At 38.7% G+C, this 13048-nt stretch overlaps 1 protein-coding gene across 1 annotated transcript in view; it reads right to left on the bottom strand.

Moving 5' to 3' along the window:
• The window catches only part of DNAH14 (dynein axonemal heavy chain 14), a 746387-nt gene that overhangs the window by 77429 nt on the left and 655910 nt on the right, over nucleotides 1–13048 (bottom strand). The window lies entirely within an intron of this gene.

Here is a 13048-nt window from a genome sequence, read left to right as displayed (position 1 = left end):
TACATCAGGACAGGCTCCAGGCAAGCTTGCAGCCAACTTGAAAAAATGTTAGGTAGGGAAATGTATTTCATATAAGACCCCACTGACCAATCAAGATTAAAGTGGAAAACAAATTCCTCTAAACGTGGGGGGTGCTCAATTCCTAATATGATAAATGACCAAAAAGAGAGAGAGAGCACTCTTATATAACCATAATGTAGAGGGAAGTAGTCTCTCAGGAAGAATTAAAATATTACTTTTAATATTAATTGCAAGTAAAAATAAGGAAAACACACAGAAAACTTAGATTAAAAGTAGCTGTTGAGTCCCAACAATCTGGATATAACAATTAAAGGGCCATAATACCCAAATGTTTAAACACTTGAAAGTGATGCAGCATAGCTGTAAAAAGCTGATTAGAAAATATCACATGAACATCTCTATGTAAAAAAGAAAGATATTTTACCTCAAAAGTTCCTCAGTAGCCACCTCCCATTGTAAAGGATTTCTAAGCAGCATATTAGTGTGTCTGTCCTGGGACATCTGAAGGGATGAGCATCGTGCACTCTCATATTATTTCACCAATCAGGTAAAGGAAGCTTACTATGAAATCTCATGAGATTTAAGTCAAATCTCATGAGATCACAGTAAGAGTTCATGACCTCAGCACTGCTGATGCTGATTGGCTGCTGTTCATTTCTTCATTTTTTTTTATTTTTTTACCTGCAGCTGGGAGCAGCTGAGCATAACTTTTTACACAGAACTTACTCTGCTGAGCTGAGGAAATTGTGAGGTAAAATATCTTCCTTTTTTACATAGAGATACTCAGGTGATATTTTCCTGTCAGCTTTTTACAGTTATACTGCATCAGTTTCAAGTGATTTAGCATATGAGTATTATGTCCCTTTAAGTTCGAGGGCATATAGTATACCATTAATACAGTGACCAAGCAAGTTGCTACGGAGAACCCACTGTGTAAACGCTAAAGGAAAATTACCTAAAAAAGAGGACTTCGTCCTCACAACAATTAGCTTTTTTAGGTAATTTTCCTTTAGCGTTTACACAGTGAGTTCTCCGTAGCAACTTGTTTGGTTGCATTGTTATATCCAGATTGTTGGGACTCAACAGCCTTTTAATCTAAGTTTTATTGTGTGTTTTCCTTATTTATTTATTTTTTTGCACTTAATATTAAAAGTTATATTTTAAAAATCTTAAAAAAAAAACAAAAAACAAAAAAAAAAAACTTATATTTTAATTCTTCCTGAGAGACTACTTCCCTCTACATTATGGTTATATAAGAGAGCTCTGTATGTCCCTCACTATCTCTTTTTTGGTTAACAAGCTTGCAGCCAATCAGGATCCACTGTGGAACTAACTCACATGGGTGCACATCAGAGGGCGGATGTGGAAAATGGTGCTTTAAAATGGAGCAGAAACATTATATTGATGCCTAGAAATTTTGATGTAAAGGGGCCGATTTATTAATCCTCTGTCGGACATGATCCGATCAGCGTATCATGTCCGACAGTCATCGCTGAATGCGGAGAGCAATACGCTCTCCGCATTCATCATTACACCAGCAGCTCTTGTGAATTTCTGGTGCAACGCCGTCCCTGCAGTTTGGCCGCTAGCAGGGGGTGTCAATCAACCCAATCGTATTTGTTCGGGTTGATTTCCTGCAATGTCTGTCCGCCTCCTCAGAGCAGGCGGACAGGTTATGGAGCAGCAGTCTTTAGACCGCTGCTTCATAACTGAAGGCTCGCCAGAAACACGGGCCTTCAAGCTCCATACAGAGCTTGATAAATAGGCCCCATAGAATTTAAAAATAAAAAGTGACTTTAGAGGTAAAGAAAACAAAACAAATCAGGCAAATGAATAAAAAGTTTAAATATATATTAAAATGATCAATAAATGCACTGTAGTATATATGCTCATTGACTAACACGTACAACTCATTCAGGTGTATTGGTGGACAGGGTCAAGCCTCTAAAGGCATGGAAACAAAAGGAAGCTTATTGTAGCCAAGCAAAAAAATAAATAAATAAATTCTTAAAGGGACCGTACACTGTAAAATTGTTTTTATATTAATGTTTTTTCAATGACTTGTTATATTAACTGCAGAGTATAAAATGTGTGTGAGTTTCAGGTTTATTTGTGTCTCATTATGTTATCACTTTGTGTACACACACTTGCTTCCTTATCTTATATTTGTCTAGAAAACCAAAACTCAATGGAACAATGGAAAATTATAATTTTATTACTTAACTATCCTGCACCCCACTAGGAGTGTCATTTATTCTGCTGGCTGTGTTTACTTAGGCTATTCAATAACTGAGACTCCAGTACCAAAACTTTCAGTATAGGTTGGCATACCACAAGCTAAAACAGCTATTTCAAAGGCCAAGATAGGGGCAAATGATACTCACTCTAGCAGGTCAAATTGATCATTGGGAACAATTTAAATGGGAGATTTTTTTGGGGTGAACTGTCCCTTTAAGATGGTGAAAGTACTCCTAGTATTCAACTCCTGCCCATTAAGAGGCAAAGATTCCCAAAACTCCAACAGCACTTAATCCCACCTCTTTAGTATGCCAGACTTATCTTTGCCTCCACAGGAGAAAGGTAAAGAATTAAGGTGCTCCAGACTTTTCATTGAGAGGGGTCCTCAGACAAATTTAAGGCCCATTTTCTCCCTCAGAGAGCTTCTATGTGAGACAGAAGGGGAATTGGAGTATTGGGCAGTGACACAATTATTCCCACAAGCATGTCACAGGTGTTGCGGTGACTGTTTCTTTAGCCTCCTCAAGTTGAGTCGTTGATATACTCCTTACATAGATCCTCTGACATACATAGCTCTAAATGTGCTCTCTACAGGACACAGTCTTTCTATGGTGGATAAGCACAGTAGAGTGGGTGTATCTTAAGGTAACTGAAAACATTTTCATGCACTCACATAGCCTGAAAAGGTTTCCAGTTACCTTACAGCCATTTTTTTTACTTTATATGTGCGCACTTTATTTTATCTTTCAAACTTTTCAGATGCATACATTTAGTCATTTTCCTATATATAACATAGCTGTCTGTTAGTATTCAGGGCTGTGGGGTCACAGTGACTGAGGATGTGTACCCTGTCCAGTCTGAGATACAATCCATTTCTGTATTTTATATATACAGGTCTCTGAAATAAATAAGAAACCACTGCAAAATTATCAGTTTCTCTACTGAAAACATTTCTCCCAGATTCCAAATAAAAATAGTATCATTAGGAGCATTTAATATATTATATTATATATACCACTGCTGTGGTAATTAAAAGCCTCTTGCAATAGGACTAGCTGGATGGCAAACACAGTGCTAGTAGTACCTCAAACGTAATTGGAATTAAAAAATAACTATTGACCATGCCAAAACAGTTGAAAAGAAAAGTTATGGGTGTGGAAAAGAAGGGCTCAATTCTGGATTTACTGGCAGAGGGATACAGTGAGCATCAAGCTGCTTCTGTCCTTAACATTTCAAGGCAGTTCATAAGAACAAGATCAAGCAGCAAACATAGGGGACAACAAAGCTACAGGGCAAAAACAACTCTCCACTGCCCGGAATGACTACAAACTCATTCTAATGTCCCTCAACAACCATAGGATGACATCAAGTGACCTACAAAAGGAATGGCAAATGGCAGCTGGGATGAAGTGTACGGTAAGGACGGTTAGAAACAGGCTCCTAGGGGCAGGGCTGAAGTTGTGCAAAGCTAGAAAAAAGTCCATCAATGAAAAGAAAAGAAGAGTCAGCCTGAGGTTTGCAAAAGACCATAAGGATTAGACAGTAGAGGGCTGGAGTAAGGTCATCCTCTGATGAGTCCAATTTTCAGCTTTGCCCAACACCTGGTCATCTAATGGTTAGACAGAAACTTGTAGAGGCGTACAAGCCACAGTGTCTTGCACCCACTGTGAAATTTGGTGGAGGATTGTGATGATCTGGGGGTGCTTCAGCAAGGCTGGAATTGAGCACATGTATCTTTGTGGATGCATGAATCAAGCCACATACAAGGTTATCCTGGAAGAAAAGTTGCTTCGTTCTGCTCTGACAATGCTCTGTGAGACACAGCCAGGTCAATAAAGGTGTGGAAGGAGGACCACCAGATCAAGACCCTGTCATGGCAAGCCCAATCTCCAGACCTGAACCCCATTTAAAACCTCTGGAATGTGATCAAGTGAGAGTTGGATGGTCACAAACCCTCAAACAAAGCTGAGCTGTTTGATTTTTTTTTCCAGGAGTGGCATAAAGTTACTCAACAGCAATGTGAAAGACTGGTGCAGAGCTAGCCAAGACGCATGAAAGATGTGAGTGCAATTCAGGGTTATTTCACCAAATATTGATTTCTGAACTCTTTTCAAAGTTAAAACATTAGTATTGTGGTCATTTAAAAATGAATATGAACTTGTTTTCTTTGCATTATTCAAGGTCTGAAAACGGTTTATTTTTTTGTTATTTTGACCAGTTGTCCTTTTTTTTCTAAATAAATGCTCTAAATGACAATATTTTTATTTGGAATTTGGGAGAAATGTTTATGTAGTTTATAGAATAAAACAAAAATGTTAATTTTACTCGAACACATACCTATAAACAGTAAAACCAGAGAAATTGATACTTTTGCATTCATTTTTTTCCAGAGCGATTACCTGCTATTTCGGGATCAGACTGATGTAATTCAGCAAAGTTTTCCTCTGCAAAAAGCACAATTGGGTTAAATGAAGCTACTTCCAGATGGTTGCCGGGCCATTGAACAAGCCACTGAGATTGTTTATTTCTCTGTATGTATTTTCTTTTTTTTTTTTTTTTTTTTTTTTTTTTTTTTTTTATAAATTTTTATTGAGTGATAAATAGATACAACATCGATAGCGTTACATCAGTCTGTTGATTACTTTACATAACAGGTATGATCCTGGTACACAGTCCAGGAAGAAAAAATAATAAAAGAAAAAGTAAAGGGAAACAGGGTACCAAAATAAGGGGAAAGAAAAGAACATAAGGCAAAACTTGTGCACTCATAAGCATTTTCCTAAACATTAAGTTCACAATGTCATTCCTCAAGCCATAATATCAAATCACTTAAAACAGTTATATATATCATTTTACTACGTCAAATAACATTTCCTTCCTGGGTGAGAATCAAACTATACTACGAAGGCATGGCTATGATCGGGGTGAAGGTAATACTACGGGGTATGTAGTGACCTGTACTCTTCCCACAAAAAATGAAATGGACAAATAATCATCTAACCTTTTAGATATCACAAAATGGTACTTTTCTAGTAATATAGTGGTGGATACTAAGGATCTCCATTTCTCCACTGTGGGGGGGTCTGTTTGTTTCCAGTGTTGTGGGATCAATCTTTTGGCACTATTGATCAGTATATATAGTAGTTGGAGTCTGAGTTTGCATCTAACTTTTGGGAATTTATTAAATAATATTGTCACCGGGTCTAAAGGTAGTGTAATGCCAAGAATCTTTTTGATTTCTTCTATGATTGCTACCCAAAAGGAGTGTATCTTGGGAAATAGCCACCATATGTGCGCAAAAGTGCCCGGTTGCTCACATTGCCTCCAGCAGACTGGTAAAGTGCCCTTAAATATTGTAGCTAGCCTAGAGGGTGTGAGGTACCATCGACATTGAAGCTTAACATTCATTTCACGTATTGATACTGAGGAGGTGTATCTGTTCATGTTTTGAAATATCTGAAGCCATTCCTCCTGTGATAAGTGGAGCTGCAGGTCCTCCTCCCACCTAGCTGTATACGAGGGGAGTGTTCTAGAGTGGTGTGTCAATAGTAATTTGTATGTTAGAGATAATAAGCCTTTTTTAGGAAATTCCATATAACACATATTTTCAAAAGCAGTAAGGGGCCTTAAGATGTTTTCTTTCTCTTTGTGGCTAGTGATAAAATGGGTGAGTTGATTATAGCTAAACCATTGTCCAAATACCCCATCTTGATATTCTTGAAGGTCTGATCTAGGTTTCACTGTCTTATTGTGTAATACATGATAACACAGTGTGGATTTGCATAATGTTGTGACTACCGTTGGGGAGCTGGGGACTCGAAGAGGTAGACTTGGATTGTGCAGTAAGGGGGTGAGTGGCGATGTGGGGGAGGATATAAGTGATATTTTCGTAAAATGTTTGTCCCACAGTTTATATGTCTCTAGTGTTAACTTGGAAGTGTCCTGGGCAAGTCGTCTATTCTGAGGGGTGATCCAGCAATAGCTTCCCAGCTGTGTTGCTCCTGCTAGAGCGTGTTCTAAGGACACCCATTCTTTACTTTGTAAATTTTTGCTCCAGTCGGCTATTCGGGTAAGAAACACCGCCCATCTATAAAATTGCAAGCAGGGTACCCCCAACCCACCATTTTCTTTTGAACGATACATCGTAGTTTTAGCTATCCTCTGTCGTTTGTTGTTCCAGATAAACGAGTTAAGGATCTTTTGTAGTGTGTTTATTTGCGAATCTGGAATGTATATAGGGAGTGTTTGGAAAATGTAGAGTATTTTTGGTAGTATCGACATTTTGACTGCATGTATCCTTCCTATCCAAGAGAGGGTTTTATTTTGCCAGGAGTTCAGCTCTTGCTGTATACTTTTGATAAGGGGCTGATAGTTAAGTGGGGCCAAAAGGTGTGGTTTGCTAGTTAGATTAATCCCTAAATACTTAGTAGAAATTTTTTGGTATTTAAATTTATGGGCTAGTACTATGGTGTGGATATCATCCTGGGAGAGGCCAATACTTAGGAATTCTGATTTGTTGACATTTACCTTGAAATTTGAATATGATCCATAGTGAGTGAGTTCTTCCATTACAGCTTGTATAGAGCTGCATGGTGATGACAGTGTGAGGAACACATCGTCAGCATAAAGTGTGACTTTGTATTCCTGTGAACCTATGCATATACCTTTAATATTTGTGTTTTGTCTGATTCTAATAGCCAAAATCTCCATAGCCAGTACAAATAGTAGTGGCGAAAGTGGGCACCCCTGTCTTGTACCGTTACTTATCGGGAATGAAGAGGAGAGAGCGTTATTTAGTACTACTTTGGCGCTAGGGCGACTATAGAGAGCAAATATCTTAGTAATGTATGCGTCTGGGAATCCAAATTTGTCTAATGTTAGCCGAAGGAAAGCCCAATGTAGCCTGTCGAAGGCTTTTTCTGCATCCATAGATGCAAATATAGAAGGTAGATGGTGTGTGGATGCATGTTCTATCAGGGTGATTATTTTAGTAGTGTTATCTCGGGCCTCTCGGCCTGGGGTGAACCCAGCCTGGTTGATACCTATCAATGATGGAAGGACTTTATTCAAACGGTGAGCTAAGATTTTGGCGTAAATTTTTGCGTCCACATTCAGTAGTGATATAGGTCTAAAGTGAGGTGCGCAATCAGGGGATTTTCCCGGTTTAGGAAGAACTGTTATGTGGGCTTCCAACATAGACTTAGGGAAGGATCCAGTGTGTTCTGCATGATTGAAGGTATTTAATAAATGGGGGAGTAGAATTGATTGAAAAGTTTGATAATATCTGGTCGTCAGCCCATCGGGACCGGGGCATTTGCCTGCATTCAAATTTTTAATAGCTGAAGCTATTTCCGAGGGCTTTATTTGTGACTTCAAGGTCTCGATTTGGTCGTCAGTAAGCTGTGGGAGGTTACAGGAATCTAAGTATTTCCGTATATCGCTTTCCTCTCTATCTGCCTCTGTGTTTCTATCGATATTATATAAAGTATGGTAATAATTATGGAATTGTTGCAAAATCTTAGGGGTTGTCTGAACCTTAGTATTGTCTGATAACTTAAGGTGATGAATATATGCTTTTAGTTTTTTCCGTTTGAGTGTTCTAGCTAAAAATTTGCCTGCCCTGTTTCCTTCATAGAAAAATAGTTGTTTAATTCGCAGATGGGTTTTTTGTTGTTCAATGGACAAGAAGTCATTGAGTTGATCGCGGATGTTTTTTATGTCTGTTAAAATATGGTTATTGGTGGGGTCTTGTTTGTGGGCATATTCAGCTTGAGTCAATTTAGAGGTGAGTGAGTTGTATAGTTGTGTGGCTATTTTTCTAATACGGGACTTCAGTTCAATGAATTCTCCCCGGATTGTACATTTATGAGCTTCCCACAGGGTGAATGGACTGTCTACAGAATGCATGTTTTTCTCAAAGTACTCAGTCAGGGATTTAGTTATCTTTTCTAAATTTAGGGGGTTATTAAGGAGGGAATCATCTAATCTCCAAATATAAGGGGTTTGTCGGGTGTCAGGCCATTTAATTTTCACTTCCACTGTAGAGTGGTCTGACCAAGAGCATGGCGTTATTTTAGAGGTGTGAACTAGTGAGAGACCTTCCTGATTGGTCATAATATAGTCTATTCTGCTATAGGAAAGGTTTGGAGGGGAAAAAAAGGTATAGTCCTTTTTGTCAGGGTACACAAATCTCCACACATCGTACAGATTATTGTCTTTAAGGGCCTTCCAAAGAAAGTTGGCAGTTTTTTTAGAGGACAGCGATTTTGTGTTAGAAGTGTCTAGGTATGGTTCCATCGGAAAGTTAAAGTCACCTCCCAAGAAAACCAACCCCTGTGCTAAGTCCAGATATTTACGGAAGAGTGATTTAAAGAAAGGGATATGTTTGGAGTTAGGAGCATATATATTTAAAAAAGTTACTTGTATACCATACAGTAGCCCCGATATTCCTACATATCTGCCGTCTGTGTCTCTGTCAAGTTTTTGAAGTGTAAATGGTACATTTTTGTGTAGGAGAATACTAACTCCTCTTTTTTTAACGTCAGCTGAGCTGTGATAGTGTTGAGTAAACTGTGACCCAAGATATACTGGCTCCTTGTGTTTTTTAAAATGGGTTTCCTGTAAAAAAAGGATGTCTGCCCCCTTCTTGGCCATATCTGACAGTGCTTTATAACGTTTATTGGGAGAGTTGAACCCCTTAACATTTTGCGTGATCAATGTTAATCTACGGGCCTTCGAATTCATAATAGACGTGTAAATAGCATAGTAGATGTAGGATTTGTTTATGAGGAATGAATACATAGCCATAAGTGCAGCATAACATAACAATAAACAATAGAACAAGAAAAACAGTTAAACACCTCAGGACCAGACCGACTGGGTCTGTAGCGGGCCCGAGCGCAGGCACAGCCCAAGAGGCTGCCCCTGCCCACACTTCCACTATCCTGAAAAAAGAAATTGGAGGGTATATGACGACAGCACATTTATACACATTTAAATGCAATTGGTAATAGTGATAATGGTGATGATGATGATAATAATGATGGTGGGGGTCTATGCATAAATTTTACTTAAACTAATAACAATGCAACATGGTGGAACCAAATATCTCAAACATCAAAGTGCAGAAAATGGTAAACATAAATATGCCAAAGAAAATAACAATACAGTTTACAGGCCCTTAATCTGCAAATCTGTTAATGAACCATTACCGTACATATTCCAAGGCATACTTAGAAAAAGTCAGTAGTAGTTCTAGGGATCAGCGTCCAGCTTTCAATCTCGGTGACCTAGGTTGTATAGTCCTTTGGGTCTTAGGGGTCTGGGATTGCTGGGGTGAAGGAGGTCTTTTCTGTGAAGTGCCCGCTTGATGCCATTTCTGTAAAGTGTTGGCAGACGGAGTCTTGTCCTGTGAAGGTGGCGGGACCTCTTCATCTTGCAGAACTTGAGGAGGCTCTATTTTTAGGATCTTACAAAAGGCTCCTATTTCCGAGATGTCTCTACATATATGCCTCCTATCTTCATGGATGACCAAAAGTTGAGTTGGGAAACCCCATCTATAGGGGATTCTTTTTAGCCTGAGGAGCTGTGTTAGAGGACTGAATTCTCTCCTTTGTTGAAGTGTTCTCTGGGACAGATCCGCATAAAACTGCAACACATTGCCCCTGAATCTAATCGGCTGATTCTTCCTCGAGAGGCCCAGTATTTCTTCTTTCTTTCATGTAATTAACAAGAGTCCATGAGCTAGTGACGTATGGGATATACATTCCTACCAGGAGGGGCAAAGTTTCCCAAACCTTAAAATGCCTATAAATACACCCCTCACCACACCCACAAATCAGTTTTACAAACTTTGCCTCCAAGGGAGGTGGTGAAGTAAGTTTGTGCTAGATTCTACGTTGATATGCGCTCCGCAGCAAGTTGGAGCCCGGTTTTCCTCTCAGCGTGCAGTGAATGTCAGAGGGATGTGAGGAGAGTATTGCCTATTGAATGCAGTGATCTCCTTCTACGGGGTCTATTTCATAAGGTTCTCTGTTATCGGTCGTAGAGATTCATCTCTTACCTCCCTTTTCAGATCGACGATATACTCTTATATTTACCATTTCCTCTACTGATTCTCGTTTCAGTACTGGTTTGGCTTTCTACAAACATGTAGATGAGTGTCCTGGGGTAAGTAAGTCTTATTTTCTGTGACACTCTAAGCTATGGTTGGGCACTTTATTTATAAAGTTCTAAATATATGTATTCAAACATTTATTTGCCTTGACTCAGAATGTTCAACTTTCCTTATTTCCAGACAGTCAGTTTCATATTTGGGATTATGCTTTAAATTATCATATTTTGTCTTACCTCAAAAATTTGACTTTTTTCCCTGTGGGCTGTTAGGCTCGCGGGGGCTGAAAATGCTTCATTTTATTGCGTCATTTTTGGCGCGGATTTTTTTGGCGCAAAAATTCATTTCCGTTTCCGGCGTCATACGTGTCGCCGGAAGTTGCGTCATTTTTTGACGTTATTTTGCGCCAAAAATGTCGGCGTTCCGGATGTGGCGTCATTTTTGGCGCCAAAAGCATTTAGGCGCCAAATAATGTGGGCGTCTTATTTGGCGCCAAAAAATATGGGCGTCGCTTTTGTCTCCACATTATTTCAGTCTCATTTTCATTTGCTTCTGGTTGCTAGAAGCTTGATGTTTGGCATTTTTTTCCCATTCCTGAAACTGTTTTATAAGGAATTTGATTTATTTTGCTTTATATGTTGTTTTTTCTCTTACATATTGCAAGATGTCTCACGTTGCATCTGAGCCAGAAGATACTACAGGAAAACCACTGCCTGCTGGATCTACCAAAGCTAAGTGTATCTGCTGTAAACTTTTGGTAGCTATTTCTCCAGCTGTTGTTTGTAATAATTGTCATGACAAACTTGTTAAAGCAGATAATATTTCCTTTAGTGATGTACCATTGCCTGTTGCAGTTCCCTCAACATCTAAGGTGCAGAATGTTCCTGATAACATAAGAGATTTTGTTTCTGAATCCATAAAGAAGGCTTTGTCTGTTATTTCTCCTTCTAGTAAACGTAAAAAGTCTTTTAAATCTTCTCTCTCTACAGATGAATTTTTAAATGAACACCATCATTCTGATTCTTTGGACTCTTCTAGTTCAGAGGATTCTGTCTCAGAGATTGATGCTGATAAATCTTCATATTTATTTAAGATGGAATTTATTCGCTCTTTACTTAAAGAAGTACTAATTGCTTTAGAAATAGAGGATTCTAGTCCTCTTGATACTAATTCTATACGTTTGGATAAGGTTTTTAAAGCTCCTGCGGTTATTCCAGAAGTCTTTCCTGTTCCTAATGCTATTTCTGCAGTAATTGCTAAGGAATGGGATAAATTGGGTAATTCATTTACTCCTTCTAAACGTTTTAAGCAATTATATCCTGTTCCGCCTGACAGGTTAGAATTTTGGGACAAAATCCCTAAAGTTGATGGGGCTATTTCTACCCTTGCTAAACGTACTACCATTCCTACGTCAGATGGTACCTCGTTTAAGGATCCTTTAGATAGAAAAATTGAATCTTTTCTAAGAAAAGCTTATCTATGTTCAGGTAATCTTCTTAGACCTGCTATATCATTGGCTGATGTTGCTGCAGCTTCAACTTTTTGGTTGGAAACTCTAGCGCAACAAGTAACAAATCGTGATTCTCATGATATTATTATTCTTCTCCAGCATGCTAATAATTTCATCTGTGATGCCATTTTTGATATTATTAGAGTTGATGTTAGATTTATGTCTCTGGCTATCTTAGCCAGAAGAGCTTTATGGCTTAAGACTTGGAATGCTGATATGGCTTCTAAATCAACTCTACTTTCCATTTCTTTCCAGGGAAACAAATTATTTGGTTCTCAGTTGGATTCTATTATTTCAACTGTTACTGGTGGGAAAGGAACTTTTTTACCACAGGATAAAAAGTCTAAAGGTAAAAACAGGGCTAACAATCGTTTTCGTTCCTTTCGTTTCAACAAAGAACAAAAGCCTGATCCTTCGTCCTCAGGAGCAGTTTCAGTTTGGAAACCATCTCCAGTCTGGAATAAATCCAAGCCTGCTAGAAAGGCAAAGCCTGCTTCTAAGTTCACATGAAGGTACGGCCCTCATTCCAGTTCAGCTGGTAGGGGGCAGGTTACGTTTTTTCAAAGAAATTTGGATCAAATCTGTTCACAATCTTTGGATTCAGAACATTGTTTCAGAAGGGTACAGAATTGGTTTCAAGATGAGACCTCCTGCAAAGAGATTTTTTCTTTCCCATGTCCCAGTAAATCCAGTGAAAGCTCAAGCATTTCTGAATTGTGTTTCAGATCTAGAGTTGGCTGGAGTAATTATGTCAGTTCCAGTTCCGGAACAGGGGATGGGGTTTTATTCAAATCTCTTCATTGTACCAAAGAAGGAGAATTCCTTCAGACCAGTTCTGGATCTAAAATTATTGAATCGTTATGTAAGGATACCAACGTTCAAGATGGTAACTGTAAGGACTATATTGCCTTTTGTTCAGCAAGGGAATTATAGGTCCACAATAGATTTACAGGATGCATATCTGCATATTCCGATTCATCCAGATCATTATCAGTTCCTGAGATTCTCTTTTCTAGACAAGCATTACCAATTTGTGGCTCTACCGTTTGGCCTTGCTACAGCTCCAAGAATTTTCACAAAGATTCTCGGTGCCCTTCTGTCTGTAATCAGAGAACAGGGTATTGTGGTATTTCCTTATTTGGACGATATCTTGGTACTTGCTCCGT

Source organism: Bombina bombina, chromosome 4, assembly GCF_027579735.1.
Source record: "Bombina bombina isolate aBomBom1 chromosome 4, aBomBom1.pri, whole genome shotgun sequence".
Lineage (NCBI taxonomy): Eukaryota > Metazoa > Chordata > Amphibia > Anura > Bombinatoridae > Bombina > Bombina bombina.
The sequence above is the reverse complement of the archived record's forward strand: the minus strand, read 5'-3'. Positions and strand labels throughout refer to the sequence as shown.